The sequence below is a fragment of the Danio rerio genome, chromosome 15 (assembly GCF_049306965.1).
Source record: "Danio rerio strain Tuebingen ecotype United States chromosome 15, GRCz12tu, whole genome shotgun sequence".
In the NCBI taxonomy this organism is placed as follows: Eukaryota; Metazoa; Chordata; class Actinopteri; order Cypriniformes; family Danionidae; genus Danio; species Danio rerio.
The window spans coordinates 28,773,985-28,796,389 of NC_133190.1; the positions used below are offsets into that span (position 1 = coordinate 28,773,985).

The window sequence follows — 22,405 nt, forward strand, 5'->3', positions numbered from 1 at the left end:
GCAATGTCCTACGAAGCTGGGGTACATTGTCAATGTTACATTATTTTGACATTCTGAGCCTGAAAGGTACTATTAGTACCTAAACAGTAGAAAAGTTTACCACTGATGTATCCATTTGGACCCTTTGTAAATGTAAAGATGTAAATGTAAAAACATTGCTTCTGATTTTTATCCTGTTGCTAAATATATGTATTTGTTTGCTCAGCATATTTTGTCTTTTGGTCCTTTTGTTTGACCGCTGGAAGGAAAAAACTTGGTGAGAAAATGAAAGAAAATGGTGAGAACTATAAGTTCTAACTTGATTAACTTCAGACAAATTAGGCACTGTCGTCGCATTGATGTAGCAAAGACAATCATGCACGCTACAATATTTTTCACGCTTGTCATATTGTCTGACATGCTAGGGATAAGCGAGAGAAACTGTTACCCAATCACTAAACTCTTTTTACAAGCAGACTTTAAAAACTTTTGATAAAAAGCCTAATTAACACCATAACAGCAGGGTTTTTGAGAAATGCAGTTTTTTTGAGTTTGGATAATTTTAGACTTTATTTTAATTGATGCATGCTTTATAAAAATTTTAATGGTTTGGCCATTTCGCTCTGTGGACTCTGTAGGATCCAACTAGATTATCATCTATTCATGACTTTCTTACTGGCATTCTGCTTTTAGCTTATCATTTGTTTCAGGGAAAGTGATTACTTGTTGGAACTCATTACAACTTGTACATCTATTGATATCTTTAAATAAAAAAATCATTTATTTATTAAATAAATTAAATTATAATGATCTACACAATTATATGATCCTACACTGTAAAGTATGGCTGTATGGTTGCCAGAAATACTGGAAAATTTTCAAGTGCACTGTAAATGAACAATTACAATTGTGCTGTAATTGTTCATTTACAATGCACTTGTTAATGTATTTTGTATTTTTACGTTATGAATCGACTACCTCCCAAAACACTGCAAATGAAAATTTCCAATAGCTAACTTAAGTGAATAAATGTATAATTGTACATGGTCCTATTTCAAATACTACTACTACTACACTCTAAAACCCAAAAAGTTAAGCTAACTCAAACCATTTGAGGAAATCGATTGCAACAAACCATTTAAATTCAAAAACAAAACCTAATGAGAACTGTGAACTTAATAAATTTGAGTAAACGAAGCAATTTAAGTACAGTAAAACCTAATAAATGAAGAGAACTCAAACCACTGAGTACTGTAAAACCCAATAAGTTAAGGCAACTCTAACCGTTTGAGGTAACCAATTGCTACAAACCATTTGAGCTAAAAAAAAAAAAAAAAAAAAAATGATTCTATTTGAGCACTGTCAACTTACTCCATTTAAGTTGAAGTAATGAGGTATTTAATAAATTTTTCAACATTGAGTTCAAAACTCTTTTCAAATGATTAGAATTAACTTTAAGTAAATTTTGAGTTCACTACACTCTTTTCATTTGATAAAGTTGTCTATTGGGTTTAACAGTGCACTACTACTATACTACTACTACTACTACTACTAACAATAATAATAATAATAATAATAATAATAATAAATAACTAAGAATGTACATCGGCTAATTATAACACAGCATACTACAGCCTAGCATCTATCAAATCAACTATGACTATCAAATCAACTATTAAGGTTAGATTTAGTACTCAAATAAGTGGAGACATTATTATTATTATGTAAATAATGGATGAATCAACAAAATGTAACTCATTAAAAAATTCAAAACCATAATAGCCTTGACAACAACTGCTTTCTTTAAGCTTGTTTACGCATTCTTGGAGCTTGAAAGTACATAGTCATATTGAAAAATGCAGAGTTCTACAACAGAGAGTAAGTTATTTTGATTTAGAGCAACACGAGGGTGAGTAATTGACAGATTGTTCATCCTTTGTGCGATCTATTCTTGTAATGATACTACTACTATTACTACATTCTAGTTGTGAGTTAATAAAGCACAGAAGCCTGCAGTGCAATATTCAAGGCCATGCCTCACTCCAGACTCAAATGCGATTACCAATGACACTCTCGCTTCTACTTGAGGGAAGAGCTCTTTTGAAGCTTCCTCCTTTTCTTGCTAACCCAGAGCCTGATTGTACATTAATGACATGGCGCATATCACGAGAGCTCAGAAGCTAAGGCTAAAGCCCATCGCACTGCCTTCCAAACTAGTCTTATTAAACATGTGAGATGAGAAGGGTCGGTGACGGACTTTGCTGGGATTACAGCAAATGGACCTAATGGAGCATCAGAAAAAACTCCAGTGACTGACCACAGATGGCGTAATATTCTGGAAGCATCGAGCCCACAACGATGGATGCATGAGCGCTTTCTAAGTTTGGATCAAATCAGATTTGTGTTTCATCTGGAGGATGTGTAAGTGTTCTAGGAGGTATTGCTGCACACTTATGGCATCTAGAAGTATGATCATTCGGACTTGCTGCTCCATTAGCAACAAGCTATAGAAGCATGGATTGAAGAACATACAGAACAGCAGTTCAGATCAGTCGTCATCAGGACTGAATTATTTATGGACACTGTGGTGAAGAATTTATGCTTCATTCAGGAACCTCAGATGACTTATAGTTGAATGTTTACAGTTATCTGGTGATGAGATTTATTGAATGTTCCATTATGTATTTATATTCCATGAAATATCTGATTATATATGGATTTTTAAATTTATTTAAACAAATAAAATTTGTTAAATAACAAAATAATTATAATACTAATATAAAAATAATATAATAACATTGTTTTTTCTTATTTTAATTAAGCATTTGTAGAATGTAAATTAATACAATCATAACTTAATGAGACTTTTTTTTTTATTTTACATTATTTTTCTGTTTTGGTTTGGTAAAAGCTTGGTAAGGAGCATTATATATGAGAAGGATCAGAATCAACCCTTCAATGCAATATCTAGACAATTGATATTTATTTCTTGATTTATATAAAGACAAAAGGGCTATTTACTATGGACACATTTATGTAGGTCTGGGCAATAGGTTTTGTATGGAAGATCACAAATGTCACAAAAATAGTTTAAGTATTTATTTAGGTATAGAAGTATTTATTTTATTTCAAATTTTTATTCACCAGGTTAAATAATTGCAAAATAAACACTGGAATTAGTGTATGTGTTTGCTAAATAATTTATTAATTGATAATAAATGAAACTGAATATTATATATAATATAAATAAATTGAAAAAAAATATATATAGAGTATATATGGAGTTTGCATGTTTGCATGTTCTCCCTGCGTTCGCGTGGGTTACCTCCGGGTGCTCTGGTTTCCCCCACAGTCCAAAGACATGCAGTGCAGGTGAATTGGGTAGGCTAAATTGTGTATGTAGTGTATGAGTGTGTGTGTGAATGTGTGTGTGGATGTTTCCTAGATGGGTTGCGGCTGGAAGGACATCCGTTGCGTAAAAACTTGCTGGATAAGTTGGCGGTTCATTCCGCTGTGGCGACCCCTTTTAATAAAGGGACTAAGCTGACAAGAAAATGAATGAATGAATGAATGAACACTAACACAGTTGGTGCTGAGTCTTTTCTACTGTTTTAGTGAAACTACAACGCATTTTTCCTTGTCTTGTCTTGCTGTGTTTTTGATCCTCGCCTCGTTTATTTGCTGCCTGCCTTGTGACCTTCTGCCTGTTATTTTGACTATGACTCGGGATTGCCCTTATACAGCTGTTTGCCCCTGTATTGACCACTGCTTACCTGACCTCACCAATAAACCTGCATTTGGATCCGCATCCTTGTTGTCAGTGTCACATCCCACGTTACAATATGTTAGGGAAAAATATAAAATAAAAAATTCTAGAGAAACAAAAAAAATTACAAATTTTTTTTTTTTTGTAGTTTGTAATTTTTTTCAATATTTCACATGATTTTAAATGTATTATCTTTCCATTTCTAAGTATGTTTAGTGACTGAAATATTATTTTAATAAATATATCAGTTTAATAAATCTGTTTTGTTCAAATGCACCAAAATAAATGACTTATATTTATTGAGAAATGCATAAAATATGTATATATACACACACGTATACACACACGTATACACACACACACACACACACATATATATATATATATATATATATATATATATATATATATACATACACCTTTTTTATATGAAATATTATTAGTATATATTTATATAATTTTTTATATTTTAAGGCAATTTTTTTACAGCGTGTCTATGCAGAAATGGTTGGAAGCATTACAGTACATCATTTAAAAGGGATTATGTGATGACCCTATTTCCCATGGCAAAGTTTTACACCCAAATCATACAATGATCCTGCCTCTTATGGAAAACGTGTCAGACTCGACATTAAAAATGCTCGAGGTGAACAAAAATTATTTCTGACTTCTAACCTCGGAGCTTACATGGTAAAAAAAAAATCCAATATAGCAAATCTGTAGCCTGGCAGAAGGTGTTAAACAGGCACCTGCTTTCATTTAGAACTCTCTTCATTGGTAACCCATACTCTGCTCTTCCTCTCATCCCCGTTCATTATACTTGCCAGTCTAGATATAGGGAGGAATGACCTCCAGGGCCGAGATTAAAGAGGGCCGAGCTGAGAGCTGCAGTGTGTGTCCGACAGACCGAGGTGGAGCTGCAGAATGCAAGCCAATAGTCCAAGATTCATAATTCATATTCCATTCCTCGTGTTTGCCTCGGCATAGATCATTTCTCTCTCTCTCTCGCTCTTTTTCGCTCTCTCCACAAACATGAATCCTTTTACTATTCCCCACCGCCCATTTGGCCCCATCCCTGTCACAAGCATCCCTTTCCAGATGGCTGCCACTATGCTTCAGTGTTAACTATGGTCAACACGTCCCGTCTCAGGGGTACTGGTACTAACCCACTTTTCCCCTTAGTATCGATCCCTCCTTCCACAGAATGATTAGCCTCTTCTTTACTTTACCGTCTCTCCTTCCTGCACCTCCATTTCCAGTCTCCCAGGCAGCTCTGAGTGAGAATGTCTTCTCGGATTAGTGTGATCTGTTTTCCATCGAGAGATCTTATTGGCAATGTAGCGGTACTGTCAAAGCAGCTTGATGCTAATAGTGAACTGCAAACAGCTGAAGGCAAATTGAGCCATCCTGTGGTGCTGTTTAATAGAAAGATTTTTTAAACAATAGTTTTAATGACTAATTTCTAATATTCTTTTGTCTTTGATAACAGCACATACTATTTAACAGTTATTTTGCAAGATACCAGTATTCTACTTAAAGCCTTAGTTAGGTTGTATACAGATGTGGTCACTAAGAATGCACATTTCTTTACGCGTAGTTCTACAATTGTCATGTGTAGTCATGCGATGTGCTGCAGAAGCAAAGGCCGCCTTTTCAATAAAAAATAAATAAATAAAATTAAGTGCTTTATGCAATATCCACCATATGGTGCAAGGAACAACCGCTTTTCCATTGTCGGGCTAGTGTGAGTGAACACCCTCAAATCAAACAACCCACCCAGGGGGGGCGTTTTCGACAACCATCGTTAGCCAACTAAGGTTGTACGTTCCATCATTATAATAAATAAATATAAGGGAAATAAAAAAAAACATAGCTACTGGTCAGTTTAAGATATTTCATAAAACACCTTAAAGGCTAGGAGTCTTTTTTTTTTTGCTTAAGATCTCTTAAGTTCCTTTAAAGGGCACCTATGGTAAAAAATCTACTTTTCAAGCTGTTTGGACAGATCTGTGTGTTGGTATAGTGTATAGACCGTCATACTGGAGTGATATGAACACACCCAGTCCTTTTTTTTTCAATTTAGCTACAAAAAAAAAGGGTCGGCCAATTGGAGCTGTTTTCAAATCGATCGCACCATTACGTAGGTGTGTGATCCCCCCGCCCACCGAATTGATTGACAGCTGCGCGCATTAACATGTTCCGGTAGTCGTGTATATGTCAACAAGACCAGACAGACATACGCAAAGCAACCGGGAATAAAAGGTCTGTTCTGTTCTCTAGGATCAGCAATCATCATCAAATGTGATTAAGAGTGAGTTTTACATGTTAAAAGTGTTTTAAAACAGAGTTTGTGTGTAATTAATTACAGCGTTTTACTTCAGCTTTACTTCATCAGCACAGCCGCGTGTCAGAACAATTATAAGAGAAGACGCTTTAATCCCGGTTTGTGGAAGTTAAATCAGATTTATTTTGTACATTAGCATAACAGATATCCACACAGTACTTGAGGTTAGCCTTGACTAAGCTAAGCGCGCTCTGTCTGTCTGCCTGCCTGCCTGCCTGTGTGTGTGTCATCTGCGGTGTGTGTGTGTGCGCGGGCGCGCGCGTTAACTTTGTAACGATATTGTGTGTGACTCATCAATGCAACTTCACAATACTGATTAGTAAAGGTTAGTTCTTACTGTAGTATCTCACAAACGCTACGTGAGACCTTCTTCCTTTAAGTCTGTCTGTTGTCTGACGCAGCTGAGGGAGGAGGCATGTAGAAATAGTGGGCGGGAAAGACTCGTCTTAAAGGCGCAGTACGACAAAACCACCCCCTGCTGGAAATCAGTATAAAACAGCATATTGTAAAAGGTATAATGAAAAATCTGATGGGTATTTTGATCTGAAACTTTATATACACATTCTAGAGACGCAAAAGACTTGTATTAAATCTGAAAAAAGGGGTAACCTAGGTGCCCTTTAAATTTTAAAGGCATTAAGTTAAGTTTTTATTTAATAAGTGGTATTTCTTTCCTGCGTCCTCCTCAATGTTTCAACTTGATGGTTAACTAAGCATGTAAGGTTAATAGAGTGGAGGAACTATGACGTCAATTTGTATGTGAAAACCCGGAAGCGAGTTAGCATTTTAGCAGTTCCGGTTCCCTCGTCCCAAAGTCAATAGGTTTTTTGAATGAAATTTCAGTAAAATCGCTTAAATAAGGTTCGTGGCTGACACAAACTCAAGATACTTTCATGTTTTGTTCTACGATATAAAACACATCAGTTATAGCACACTCCTGATTTTTTAAATCAGTTACGCTTCTTAAAAAAGACAGTTGCTATCAAGTTGCTAAATGGGACTACAGGTGCTGTCGGAGGCATTATACGTCATCGAGCTGATCTGGTCTGAAGCGCAGCTCGCTTGTGTTGGGCTTTTGGATTTGGCTGTTATTTAGCTGTTTTCATGAATAGTATTTTATAGTTTGTAGTGTTTTTCTAATTGGGATTTCATATTGTGTGTAGATAATCCCTTTACTTGTAAAGACTGTTAAGACAGACTAATTTGTTGATCATTTATTTTAATTAAACGATATTAATATCACTGCTTACCAGTGCAGCATGTCTCTTTCCTGCTCCCAGCAATGCAAACGTGTGAATAAATGTGTAAAAATACATGCATATTAACTGTTATTTTAACGTGATCAAGTGATTGTTTGTCAGGCTTTTTCTTAATCAGAACACATTAACTGCAATATTTACACTCTTCCTAAAAATGTATAGCATATGTGACTGTATGAGCTGCTTTTCGCTGTACTTCGTGACAGAAAAGGAAAACTAAATGTTGTTTTCATCCGTCCAAAAACATACACTATAGATGAATTGGTTCATTCCACTGTGGCGACCGCTGAATAATAAAGGGTCTAAGCCTAAACAAAATGAATGAATGAATTCCACTCATTTAAATTGTTTGCAACAATTTAGCAGAAATCATTTTTTCAGAGTAAATATTTCTAGTTATGACAGAATTTGAAGCATTATCAAAAAGTAAATGCCATTTATATGATAAATGAAAACTTAAACGTTAAGTCATTTGTGTGATTTTACCATCTGCAATCTGCAAGTACATTATTAACGGGGAAGCAAATTTCTACTCTTAAAGCAGAAACAAAGGTGTTTCTCAAATTATCATTTCCATTTGGTGTCTCTCTTATTACATTTAAGTACTGCAATATATTGTGTAACATCATGCACTACTCTAGAGTTAGGTTTAGGATTGAGGTTTGGTTTAGAATTAGTTGCATGGAATTAAACAATGTACTGTTATGATCAGTGTTGGGGGTAGCTCATTAAAAGTAACGTGAGTTACATAATATTATTACTTTTCTAAGTTGCAAGTAACGCATTATAAAAAATGATTAGTGTTAGTTACTTTTTGGTTTAATTAATTACCTTATAAAAATGGCTGAATTAAAATTAAAGTAGTCACAATGAATCATGCAGTCAATGAGAAAATGTGTTTATTAGTTTAAACACATCGAATAAAAAGATAAGTGGACTGTCTCAATGGACAATAATTTTACTTAATTGTACAAAAGTTGCTTTAAACTTTCAATAACCTGCATATACAGCATGTGTAGCACTGCGGTCAAGAAGTTCTCAGATAACATTATCCTACTAAAATATAATTTTTTGATGTGTTTGATGTGTTTCGAGATATAAAGGTAATAAAAAGTAATGCAAAAGTAACTATTACTATAAAAAGTAACTAAGTTATGCAACTAGTAACTTTTTTTGGGAATAACTCGATATTGTAAAGCATCACTTTTAAAAGTAACATTTCCCAACACTGGTTATTATTCCATTCATTACATGTAATGTAACCAGTAATTTTAAAAGCAGCGTTACCAAATACACTTAAGACAAGATCAATTAAAAATACAAAATAGCATAAAATGACATAGACATAAACATTTCTTAAAAGTATTTGACTTTTAATGCATGAATCTACCAATAATGATTTCAGCTAGCAAACAAGGGGAAAAAACAATTTGCAATGTAAAGTGAAGAATGAATTAGTTAGCTTGACAAATGTATCTTGTTTAAATGACGTTTAAATATAATTACAGAAAAGCGAGACAAAGCACTAATTGAGAAAACGATTTGTTATTTTTGCAGCAAACATGCTTTGTTATGCTGCTTACAAATGGATTTTAAATTAACCCGCTTGATGAGGTTAAATCAATATCTGTTTGGCATGTACATAACACCTGACCTCCAGCATTGAGGAAACACATTGACCTGAGATGACACCATTACATCTCTGTGTAATGCAATGCCGCCTCATTTGTCTACTTTTGAATGTGAACTCTGTTACTGTCTGCCAGCTAATCTCCCAACAGCGGAAGCAAGGTGAGCTATCACGCGTTCACTGTTTTTTTGACATTATGCGGCATTTGTTTACAGTGCAGCATGCTGAGACTTTATGCCTAATTGTCAACGCTAAAATGCCAGACGGTTGTGAGGACACATCAGAGCCGGAGGACTCCTGTGTAAATATCAGCTTAACCCAACATCAGCTCTCTTAAAACATCAGTGGGGCACATTCAGTATACCGCTGTTATAAAAGCTAATCAAACCACTTTAGAACCAAGAGTATATACAATTTCCATCATACTTTATCTAAATACCTGGGAATGCTAATAAGTTTTCTAAAGGGGTTTCTGATGAAGACATCCACAAGAACATTGGACTTTTTATGTTTTTTTTTTCTGCATATTACTCTTTTTTTCCACCATCAGTTCTTAGAGATGTTTAAATAAGGAAAGCATACAGGCTCTGATAAAGAGCAACATAATGAGCTTTTTGAAAGGGATGATTCTGGTACATTGCAATTATTAATGAGTGTATGTAAACATCTGTTATGTGTAATAGCTTATGCAGAACAATACTAAAAACAACAATAATACATTTCTATGATACCTCTTGTTGAAATTATAAAAAAAAATCTGCAAGGGTTATGAAAACTTGTGAATAAAACTATTGTTATTGATCAGAATGGGAATTATACATTGAATATCAAAGGGGTCAACTTTTTTTTAATGACCAAATACACTGTCAGTTTATTAAATGCATACTGTCAAAACATCATAGCATATTGAGTTATGGCAGCTTGATTTTTCCTCCAACGACTATTTTGATGTTGAAAAGTTGGAAAAAATTATCAGTGTTAGTGGTAACGCATTACAAGTAATGCGAGTTATGTAATGATATTACTTTTCGAAGTAACAAGTAAAGTAATAATGTTTGAGTTACTTTTTTTTTTAAATGCAACATGAGTTACTTTTTGGTTTTGGATCAAATGTGCTCCGGCATTAGATACATTCAAATCAAGACTGAAAACACATCTGCTTAGCTGTGCCTTTAATGAATGAGCACTGTACTACATCCAACAGATCACACTATTATGTCTTTTTTATTCTTTTATAACCCTTTTTAACACATTTGTATCTGTTTTTAATAATTTTTATTATTTGTTTTATTATTTTCTTATACTTGTCTTTTTTATTCTTGTTTATGTAAAGCACTTTGAATTGCCATGGTGTATGAAATGTGCTATATAAATTAACTTGCCTTGCCTTAATTAATTAGCTTTTTAAAAAAATGAATTGCTGAATTAAAATTAAAGTAGTCACAATAAAACATAGTCGAGAATATAAGAGAATATAAGAGAACATTTTCATTATTTTGAATGCATCAAAGAAAAGTAAAAGGGATTGTCTTAATGGACATTGATTATACTTAAGACAAATAGTACAAAAGTAGCAAACACATTGCTTTAAACTTTTAATAATCTGTATGGCATGTATAGCTCTGGTGCAGAGTTACTGAAGTTTGTCCTGAGTGCTTGCGGTTTTTTTAGTTACTTCTTTGGTTTGGTGCGTTAATCTTCTAAAAGTTTGGTGTTTGGTGCGTTAATCTTCTAAAATTCTAACAGTTGACATTAAAAGTTTCCTACATTTGACAATTACCCATAGATTAAAAATCACAAGTCCTACCTTCACCTCTACCCATATAACCAGAGGTGTAGAGGTGAAGGTAAGACTTGTGATTTTTAATCTTTGGGTAATTGTCAAATGTAGAAAACTTTTAATGTCAACTGTTAGAATTTTATTGTATTGATGTACACCTGATTAATGATAATAGTTGATACACTTTATCTCTGTAGAGTGAGGTCGGAAATGGGAAGATTGTTTATTGTCATTGTTGTGAAGATTATAAGTTATTGTGTGATTAATGGATAATGAAATGAGAGTGACAGTTTAACTAATTGCACATTGTGATTGACTATGGAATAAAAGGGTGGAGTTAGAGAATTCTGTCACACACTGAGGAAGGCTTTGTGCCGAAACGTCTGTTTGTCTGTTATCACCCGTAAAATGTAAGAAAAAGGAAAAATAAAAACAGTACGAAGCAATTGAGTGCGAATCATTACCTTCTTTTGAATGTATAGCTCTGGTGTCAGGAAGTTCTCAGATAACATTATCCTAAAAAAAAAAAAAATATATATATATATATATATATATATATATATATATATATATATATATATATATATATATATATATATATATGTTTTATTAAAGGTAGGTGTAGGTTAGTGCATTGTTTATTGCAGAGCTCCTCTTTAAAAAAAAAAAAAAAATAGTTCTGAAAGAGATCAAGCCTCAGCCAGGTAATAAAAAGTATCGCAAAAGGAAATCAAAAGTAACATAACCCATAACTTACTAAAAAAGTAACAACTAGTTACTTGTTGCTAGTTACTGAGTAAAGTAACAACTAGTTACTTTTTTGGGGAGTAACTCAGTATTGTAATCCATCTCTTTCAAAAGTAACTTTCTGGAAAACTGATAATGATATATTGTCTTGATTGTTGTAAACTATAGTACAAAAACCTGGCAATAAACTGCCAGTATTTTTCTGTCATTTTATCGAATGATTTCTCTGTGTGTGTGTATATACTCTACAGGGTCTATAGAAAACCATCATAGTCTGTGAAAATCTATACCTTTACTCACATTACACCCTGCTTTCAAAAAACCTTCGAGATAAAGTTGTAGAAAGACAAAGGTTATGAGAAGGCTACAAAAACATTACAGTATGGTGATTTTCTATAGGCACTGTATATATCATTTAATATAAAATATATTGATTCAAACTACTAAAATCTGATTTAAAAAACTACTGAAAAAAGGAAATGCAAAGTCAAATTGCAATAGATGTAGACACAGCAGAGATCAATGTCTAAATGTAATGCATAACCTTAAATAAACTGAATGTGAAATACAAAATATAGAAACTGTTAATGGATATTTTTATAGAGTATAACTAAAGTGTTTAATTAAATTTCATCTCATTTGCTAATCAAACAAAGTTTTTTTGCATTTTGAGGACTGATTAAAGTCTGACCAACAGTAACATTTGATGGGATTCTCAAAAGACAAATTTTTTTTTTTTTTCTTTTTTTTAAGGTGACAAGTTTGTCTCTACACCTTTAATTGGATGGTGAAAGATCACACTTACAGTACTGTAATTTCAATTAAATGTATTAAAATAGACACTATGAGTGTAATTTTACTTTACTGTCAATCTAAATGTAGAGACAAACACCATTGTTACAACAAAAAGGTCCTTTAAACACATAGTTGTACTGAACGGCTGTGAAAAAAATCATCTCTGCCAAACTCTTTGAAACAATTTATTTGAGTTGAATTTAAACAAACAAATTAAATTTAGTAATGTTTAACTTAATGTGTTTGTTTAAATTCAGCCCAAATAAATTATTTACAACCACTTACCCTAACAAAAAATTAGTAAATCCAAAAAATCTTCTTTGAATCATTTTTTTCAGTGTAGTTTCAGTCTGTGGACAGAATATTTTCATGCGTATCCATACTGATCACGCATATGAACCATTATAAACTGTAAAAAAAGGCTGGGTTCCACACAATTGGTTTGTGTTGACATAACATGAACAAATTAAGTAAACTTATTATTTTAGTAGTTTTAACAAATTTAAGTGGATTGGAGATAAAACAATTAGGTTTTCACCAAGAATTACGTTGTTTTAGCTCATTTTAATTACGTAGTTTGAACAAATAGCAGATGTTGTTTTGTGTATAGAGTATTGGAAGTCAAATATATTTATTATCTAATTTTAATATAAGCGTAATAAGGTATAACTTATAATAATTTTTTATTTTAAATATGTAATTAAGTTACATGTTTTCCGCTACTAACCACTCCTCATGAATTATGCACACAGAAAGAGTTTGCTACAGACTTTCTGCATTGTGAACATTTACAAAACCTTTCCACAGAGACTTTAATTGTTTTGTTCCAAGCTTACACAAAGTACCATTGCTTTCAATAAAGCCTCAACCATCTATTTTCAATAGAAAGTGCATCCTGCAGTGAGCAGCTTTAAAATGTCGATCTCAGTAAAGAAAAGATTTTTCACGACATTTTGTGTGACAGCTGTGTGTTTAGCCTCGTAGGGTTTTGTTAGCATGTGTATGTAATCTTCACAGTGGGATCAACATGTACAACATAACAGCTGCTGAAAGCTTCTATTCCAGCTCTATTGGAATATTAACTTGAGATAAGAGGGGATTTTATGCTTTATAATCATTTAAAAGAATGTGCTTTTTAACTTTGTTCCAAAACCGAGCAATATACTAAACTAGTCACCAATTTAAGGCATCACAGATGAATACCTGACAGGATGGATGTTCCAAACAGCAGGTTGCAAAATTATGCTGCCTTCAAAGACACCTACTTTAAGCCAAAATTGCATACTGTGAGATGCTCAAGTAAAACGTTCATCTAAGAGGCCAGGCGAGAGAAATGTTATTATAATTATGATTATGTTTTATTCAATACTAGAAAAAATTGATTGGAAATGCTCTTTGCCATCGTTTTGAGTCACTTAGAACCTGAAATGCATTATGAGTTTCATGCCTAGAGTAAAATGAAAAGTCTCTTCTTATGATATTATTGTGTTTTGTACTTCAAACTGAAGGACAAGCAAACAATTCAGGTTTGCTGTTGAGAAAATGAACAATATATTCAGTAATTGGTTTTTACTAGGGATGCACCAATACTATTTTTTTGAAACCGATCCGATTCCGATACCAAACTTCAGAGTATCGGCCAATACAGATCTGATCCTGAAACTGTGCAATTTTTTTTAAACATAATAAAATTTTGTAGTTCTGGTGATAAACTCAAATAATATATCTTCTTTAGTAAAAATAACAGACCTATAGGTCTACTGTATATGACAGACAACACAATCTAACTAAAAACATGATACTTTCTGTAAACTAGGCTAGATTATTTGAGCATTCATCCCGACATTGATATAATCTGTTGTGGTCCAGCTTATGTTTCCTTTTTTAATATTAAGGCCAGTTTTACTTTTAAACACACCCTTGTCAAATCTTGCTATGAGTGAGATGGAGAAAATGAAAGCACATCAGCACTGAGGAAAAATCAAATGCTTAAGACATAATCTTTACAGTAAATGATGCATTGCTGAGACACAGAGTGCAGCCCTCCTGTATCTGCGGACACTCTTAAAACGTAGTACCACAAAGGGAAGAAATCAGTGCATTGAGGATCTATCCAATGTATCATTGCGCCTTTTGTAATTTATAATTCCAGGTAGACCTAGTTTGTGTGTGAAGAGCAGGTAATATAACCCCACTCCAGTGTTGCAAATGCGATCTGCTGATCTAACAGACACAGGGCAACATGATTTAAAAACAGCAATGAACTCCTTGTTGGAGGTCAAAGTAAACCCATTTAATGCAAAACTAAATACATTTCTCCACTGATTTTTAAACTAATAGCAACAAATAGTCTTGGAGAAAGTTTTTTGTGTTGTCATAAACAAATGTGACACACAGTTTAAATTGTAAATTATTAAACGCAGTTTAATCTATAGAATGGCTTCAGAACATTTGGGATATAGTAGGCATATGTTACGGCCAGCTCGCTCCCGACCGTACCATAAAAAGGATCAGACACACAAAAAGATATATAATGAAAAAAAACATTTATTAAAGGGAATAATAAAGTATAACAAACTGTCTAGGGATTTGAAATAAATAAGAAAGCAGGTGAAATTCTCTCAACTAATACAAAACAAAACATAAGACGGCAACACAAAAGAGTTGGAGCAAAATGACCTCTCTGTGGAATAACGGTCCACCAGAGGAAGTGCCGTTCTTCACAAAAAATTCAAATATATACTTTCTCCACCCATAAATTAACTAATTAACGGTGACGTCACATAGCGAGGCCACCGAAAGGTAGGAAAGAGAAGACAGGGTCGTAACACCTCCCTCCTCAAAAAGATTCTGCAAAGAATCAAAAAGAAAAAAAAATTAGCAAACAATAACAGAAATACATCCTTTCATAAAACAGCTCACTCTTCCTCCTCTTCCAACACCTCTGGGCCCTAGAAGTGCAAAAGAACAACAAGAGTGAAACATGCAATATGAATAGCTATACTCTAGAGAGTGTATCCGCGATCACATTATCTTTCCCGCGCACATGCTTAATTTCAAGATGGAAAGGCTGTAAAATTAGACTCCATCGCATGATTCGTTGGTTTCGGTTTTTCATCCGATTTAAAAAAACCAAGGGGTTATGATCAGTATAAACAACAATCGGTGCGGCGATCGACCCTAAATAAACCTCAAAATGTTGTACAGCCAGAACAAGAGCAAGGGCTTCCTTTTCAATGGTGGAATAAACCTGTTGATGACGATTAAACTTTTTTGAAAAGTAGCTTACAGGGTGTTCTACTTGATTTAAATCCTCTTGCAAAAGAACCGCGCCTGCACCACAACCACTAGCATCAACTGCGAGACGAAATGACTTCTCAAAGTTGGGAGCTGTCAAAACTGGGGAACTAGCTAACAAGGCCTTACAATTTTCAAAGGCTTGTTGACATGTCTCCGACCACTGGTACTCAATTTTTGGACTCAATAAATCAGTCAAAGGTGAAACGATACTAGCAAAGTTTTTACAAAAACTCCGGTAGTAACCAATCATCCCAAGAAATCGTCGTAACTCACGCCGATTACTGGGAGTTGGAAAATTACAAATGGCTTCAACTTTTGCTCCAATTGGTTTAACGTACCCGTTTCCCACTATTTTACCCAAATAGGTGACTGTGGCTTTTCCAAATTCGGACTTCGCAAGATTGATTGTTAAATTAGCCTCTGCCAAACGTGAAAATAGGTCTTTGATTTGATCAAGATGTTCAGACCAGGTAGAACTATACAAAACGACATCGTCAAGATAAGCCTCGCATCCAGACATTCCATGCAATACACGATTAACCAATCGTTGGAATGTTGCGGGGGCATTACGGACCCCAAAAGGCATCACAGTGTATTGAAGGAAAGAGTCTGGGGTAACGAAAGCAGATAATTCTCTTGCCCGAGCAGTTAAAGGTACTTGCCAATAGCCCTTAAGTAGATCAAACTTACTTACATATTTGGCAGAGCCAACATGATCTACACAGTCATCTATTCGAGGCAAGGGAAAACAGTCTGGTTTGGTAAAAGAATTTAATCTTCTATAATCGGTGCAAAACCGATATGAACCATCAGGTTTGTTCACCAATACACAAGGGGAACTCCAGGAACTAAAACTTGGTTCAGCCAAATTATGAGCAAGTAGGTAGTTCACCTCTCTTTTTAAAAGCTCTCGTTTTATTGGATTGACCCTATAAGCATTTTGTTTGATAGGACAAGAATTTCCTACATCAATGTCATGTTCAATGACAGTAGTGCGACCAGGGACATCCAAAAAAAGTGAAGGAAATGACATCACTAATTCAATGATGTCATTTCTCTCATCTTCCGTCAAATAAGACAGATGGCCAGACAAATCAGAAAGAATCTGAGAGTTGTTAAGGCGTCCATCTATTTTCCCATGGGACAGAAGACTCCCATCCTCATTTTTCTCAGATAAGTCCTCACCCATACTGCAAGACAGAGAAGGGAACACAGAGAGATGTTCTAAACCAGAATGATTACATAGGGGCGCCACACTGACAGAGGCAGAACAAACAGGAGCAACAAAAGGTTTCAACAAATTAATGTGACAAACCTGAACTTTCTTCCGACGTTCAGGAGTATTCAACAAATAATTATTGTCTGAAAGACGTTTAGCTACGCTGTAAGGTCCAGTGAATTTCGCTTGGAATGGATTAGTAGGAAGAGACAACAACGCTAAAACCTGATCACCTGTCTGAAAACTCCGAAATTTGGCCTTCTTGTCAAAGTGTTGCTGCATTTTCTTTTGTGACTTACCCAATTTCTTTTTAGCAACAGCTTGCATCTCATAAAGTCTACGACGAAAACCACTTACATAATCTATAAGGTTGTCTGGAGGTTTAGATGAATGCCACACATCAGCCAAAACAGTAGTGGGCCCTCGTATTTCATGTCCAAAAACTAATTCATTTGGGCTAAAGCCAATACTTTCTTGAGTTACCTCACGTATAGCTAATAGCAACCATGGCAGGCCTTCTTCCCAATCACCATCGAGCTCCACACAATATGACCTTAAAAGAGACTTCAGGGTTTGATGAAATCTTTCAAGCGCTCCCTGGCTCTGTGGATGATATGCACTAGAAATATTGTGTTTAACTCGAAGTTGACGGAGGGCTTTTGCGAACTGTTTGGACATGAAGTTAGAACCTTGGTCTGATTGAATCACTTTGGGGATACCAAATATAGACATAAAATTAGTAAGGGCCTTCAGAATGGACTTCGTAGTTATAGATCTCAGTGGGTAAGCCGCAGGATAACGGGTAGTCTGGCACATAATGGTAAGGAGATAGTGATGACCAGCCCTGGAACGAGGTAAAGGACCAACACAATCAATAATCAAATGGTCAAAAGGGTTAGATGTCACAGGAATAGGCTGTAATGGAGCGGTTGGCACTTTTTGGTTTGGCTTACCAGTAAGTTGACATGTGTGACAGGAACGTATAAATCTGGCCACATCTCGTTTTACTCCAGGCCAGTAAAACTGTCGCATAATACGATCATAGGTTTTCCGAACGCCTGTATGACCAGCGAGTCCTTGATGGGCTAACTGCATCACAGATTCCCTAAAAGCAAGAGGGACTACAATCTGGGTTCTAGACTTTAAATTATCATCAAACATGGCTACTCTCCGACAAAGTAGACCATCTTCAAAGAAATAAGAAGAAAGATCACCCATATTAGACCCTGCTTGAGAGACTACGGTTTTCAATGTGTCATCAAGCTGCTGTGCATGAATTAGTTCCTCTCTGGGAACCTGCAACAGAGAAGTTAAAGGATACTTATCAACATCAGAAGGAACAGTATGTAAAATCTCAGTGGCATCAGAGTCTAGGCTTTGGGGTGAATTTGTAATTTCCTCCAGATCAGGGGATAGTGAAGAGCAGATATTTTTGTCTTTTTCCGGACTCTCTGGCAGATCACATGTAAATTCACCCGAATCAACAGTGGAAAAGAAAGTGTTACCAAGTGAAACATCTGTAGCTTGGTTTTCAGGCAGTTGTTTTGCCATCGATCGGGTGACTGCACAGGCTGGAAACAAATTAGAGAAGATGTTACTCTTTTCAACATCAGATTTACTAGGTGCAGATATCACTATGGGCAAAGCAGTCACCTTACTCTCTCCCCAAACATTTCCCCCAGCTAAATCATTTCCTAAAATAAATGTAATTCCAGGAACTGGAAGTGCAGATCGAACACCAACTACAACATCACCAGAGATTATGGTTGAGGAAAGATGAATTCGGTGTAATGGCACGTCAACAAATCCCATTTCAAAACCTCTTACCAATAGACAAGTTCCAGTAGCAGTTTCAGAACTTAAAGGCAACACTCCTTCCAAAAGAAATGACTGTGCTGATCCAGTGTCTCGGAGGATACGCACAGGGACCATTTCCTCAGAACCTAATAAAGACACAGCTCCTTCAGTGATAAAGGGTGTATAATCAACAAAATCATTCACCTTTTGGTCAAACAATGCACCACAGGAATGAGATAAATGACCAGCACTTTCTATGAAAGTGTCATCTACAGTCGATGGGGCGACAAGAGAAACAGGTTTTGAAAATTTCTCTTTCTTTTTCAGAACAGGGCATTCAGAAATTTTATGGCCAGACTTTTTGCAATAGAAACAGATGAGGTCTCTTGAAACAGTGGGTTTTCCAATATTACCAACAACAGGTGCCCTTATATTTTGTCCAACCACAGCAGGCTTTTGTTTAACTTGACAAGACCTAAACTTATTCATGTCACTTCGAAAACTGGCTGAACTAAATGTGCCCTGATGAGTTAAAACAAATTCATCAGCCATAATGGCAGCATCTGCAAGTTTACTCACTTTGTGTTCATTTAAATAAGTAGCTACAGCAGAAGGAACACAGTGTTTAAACTCCTCTAGAAGTAACAATTCTCTTAACTGCTCTTTAGTTTCAACTTTCATTGAAGTGCACCATCGCTCAAATAGACTCTCTTTTTCCCTTGCAAATTCAACAAATGTACAATTTTCAGTTTTGATTAAATTTCTAAATTTTTGACGATATGCCTCAGGCACCAGTTCATATGCATGCAATACAGCAGTTTTCACAGTTTCATACTCACCACTTTGTTCCAGGGTGAGAGCAGAATAAATATCTTGAGCTTTTCCTGTGAAAACACACTGCAACAACAAAGTCCAAAACTGTTTTGGCCATTTCAGCGATAAAGCAACACGCTCAAAATGATCAAAATATTTTTCTACCTCTTTTTCAGAAAATGGCGGAACTAATCTCATGTTACGATGAACATCAAACACTAATGCAGACGACTGTTCTGGCACCGGATGCACGTCAGCTCGCGGTGTTTCCGCTCGTTTTGCTGCTAATTCCAACTCCAACTTCTTTAACTGAAACGCTCTCTCTTCCCGTTCCCTCTCTAACTCAAGCTCCAATTTTCGTACAGACAACTGTTGTTCTAGTTTCCTAGCTTCAAATTCCCGTTCTGTTTCTCTCTCTTTCATAGCGCGACCCTCGCGATCAGCACGGAGCTTTTCTGCATCTAAATACAGCTGTTTCTCTTGTATTGACATCTCTGGGAATTTTAACTCACTTTCCACATCAATATCACAGGAAGAAAACACTGAAGATTCACAAAGAACAGCAGTTCTTACCTCTAAAACTCCCCTTTCACCCAGAGATCGTTTCAAAGTTGCCATAAGGGTGTCCTTTTTTTTCTTATCATGTGTAGTGAGATCGATGCTAAAACGCTCGGCAATTTGTATCAATTCTTCCTTTGTACAACGCTCAATTAAAGCTTCCGAGGGACAAGCAAAAAAATCATCGAGTACTGAAGACATTTTTGTATTAGCATTCACGAATACAACACAAATAAACAAACAAACACTCCCGTACTCACCCGGAAACTGCCCTCTTTACAAAAACTACAATTCCCATAAGCCACTGCTTCGGAATGAACTACAACTGAACGTTACGCATCTACCCATTCACAAAAACTTCAAAGACTTACCACAAGTCGGACACGTAGGTATGCGAGGAAGAGAGAAGCGCACGAATCACAAACGCCGTCAGTAACAGAATATATTCACCTTTATACTCAGAGAAACTCCAGCTCCTATCTAAGAAGAAAACTAACTAATTCCTATCTAGTCTTCAGAGGTGTACCAGGCTCGGGGCGGCATTAAACGCTGAGCTCAGTGACAATCGGTCTTTAGACCAAAAGTCCGAAAGCGTACCCCCGACAGAGATTAAAATCTCCACCTAGGATAACCTCCAAAAATAAGAAAGGCAAAATAATAAACAAAACAACAAACAGTGCACCGATGGAAGGATTGTATTCACAACCCAGCTGGATACACTCTTTCTAACCGGAGTTTCTAGTATATAAAGGTGAATAGCCAATCCAAAAAAAAACTACTCACCCGCATAAAGGAATGCCGGACGAGCCACCCAATTTATGTTACGGCCAGCTCGCTCCCGACCGTACCATAAAAAGGATCAGACACACAAAAAGATATATAATGAAAAAAAACATTTATTAAAGGGAATAATAAAGTATAACAAACTGTCTAGGGATTTGAAATAAATAAGAAAGCAGGTGAAATTCTCTCAACTAATACAAAACAAAACATAAGACGGCAACACAAAAGAGTTGGAGCAAAATGACCTCTCTGTGGAATAACGGTCCACCAGAGGAAGTGCCGTTCTTCACAAAAAATTCAAATATATACTTTCTCCACCCATAAATTAACTAATTAACGGTGACGTCACATAGCGAGGCCACCGAAAGGTAGGAAAGAGAAGACAGGGTCGTAACACATACACGACAACTTTCTATTGCTTTTAATAAGCTACCTTCATGGCTTTTGTTGGCTTATGCAATAAATTACACAGAATATAGTGAAGGGGCAAGATCAGATTTTAATCAATTAAAAATACATTATTTTAAAATACATTAAAAACATCAAAACAACATCTGCCATAAGATTTTGGAATGCAAGTGTCATTGTTTGACATGTGAGTCTTTATATTCTGTCATGCAGCATGAAACTAAATCTGAAAAATATTGTGTTTCTACTGGACGATGACTGCATTTGTAAGATATTTCATGTACAAGCAACAACACTGTCAAAACAACCTATTTTCATGAACTATGACAATGATTAAACATGCGTAATATGCATGCCAGGCCTGTTAATCTCAGTTTATAAAGAAACAGTATGGACCAGATGTACTTCAGCTTGCTCCAATACTAATTGTCCTTTTTTGGCATTAAAACAACACTGTCTCTATTTACTAAACATGTGCAGAAAAGAATAGCACTAAAAAGGTATGGCTGGACACTTTGATTATGCAGTCATAGGTGTTTCAGATGCAAATTTTACAGGAGGGGAGTATTTAAATGAACCATAAAACAAGGTTTACTAATGTTTGTGCTCCTCAAATTAAAGGGCTTTAATTATTTAACATCTTAAAAAGCATGTCTTAAATGTTGTGCTTGAAACAGCTGCAGTTGTTGTCAAGAGGAGAGAGAGTTAGGTAGAATGTAGATGATTTTTTTTAACATGTATTGATTTGTAATGTCAGAGAAACACATTGTCTGACCATATTGTTTGCCAAACATGTTATTTTTAATTTGCTTCGGAAATTAAAAGACAACTAAGAACAAACAACTAGGGTGAGTCACGTAATACCAGCATAATCTTTGTTTCCTCACAAAGCACGTGATCTTTTTTCCTTCTGTTTGAACTGTCAAAAACTCAGAAAGTTGTCAAAATGTCTTATCTTGTGGACTATTATTATATAAATGCTGGTGAAAATAAAAGTAAAGCTTGGAAATTTAGCTTATTTCACCTTTGCATGCAATTTTTTTTTTTCACTTACTGTACATTAAGTGTGTGTATTTTAGGAAAATGCCTTTAGCCAATAAATAAATAAATAAAACAATATATATATATATATATATATATATATATATATATATATATATATATATATATATATATATATATATATATATATATATATAATATAATAAAAATAAACTTTTGTTTAAC

The 22,405-nt window shown here is 35.1% G+C and overlaps 2 protein-coding genes and 1 long non-coding RNA gene across 3 annotated transcripts in view; 1 reads left to right on the forward strand and 2 right to left on the reverse strand.

Annotated features, from left to right (window-relative positions):
- Window positions 1–6,429, reverse strand: part of tp53i13 (tumor protein p53 inducible protein 13) — a 732,349-nt gene extending 725,920 nt beyond the window's left edge. The window contains exon 1 of the mRNA XM_073923770.1: window positions 5,713–6,429. The gene's annotated coding sequence lies outside the window, so the exon portion shown is untranslated. The remainder of the gene's footprint in view (window positions 1–5,712) is intronic.
- rtn4rl1b (reticulon 4 receptor-like 1b) overlaps window positions 1–22,405 on the forward strand; it is a 314,341-nt gene that overhangs the window by 208,568 nt on the left and 83,368 nt on the right.
- LOC137487755 (uncharacterized) lies at window positions 14,833–20,263 on the reverse strand. The gene is made up of 2 exons (XR_012390875.1): window positions 18,325–20,263; window positions 14,833–18,115 (listed from the first exon to the last, which is right to left on the reverse strand). It is a non-coding gene; the product is annotated as an uncharacterized lncRNA (long non-coding RNA).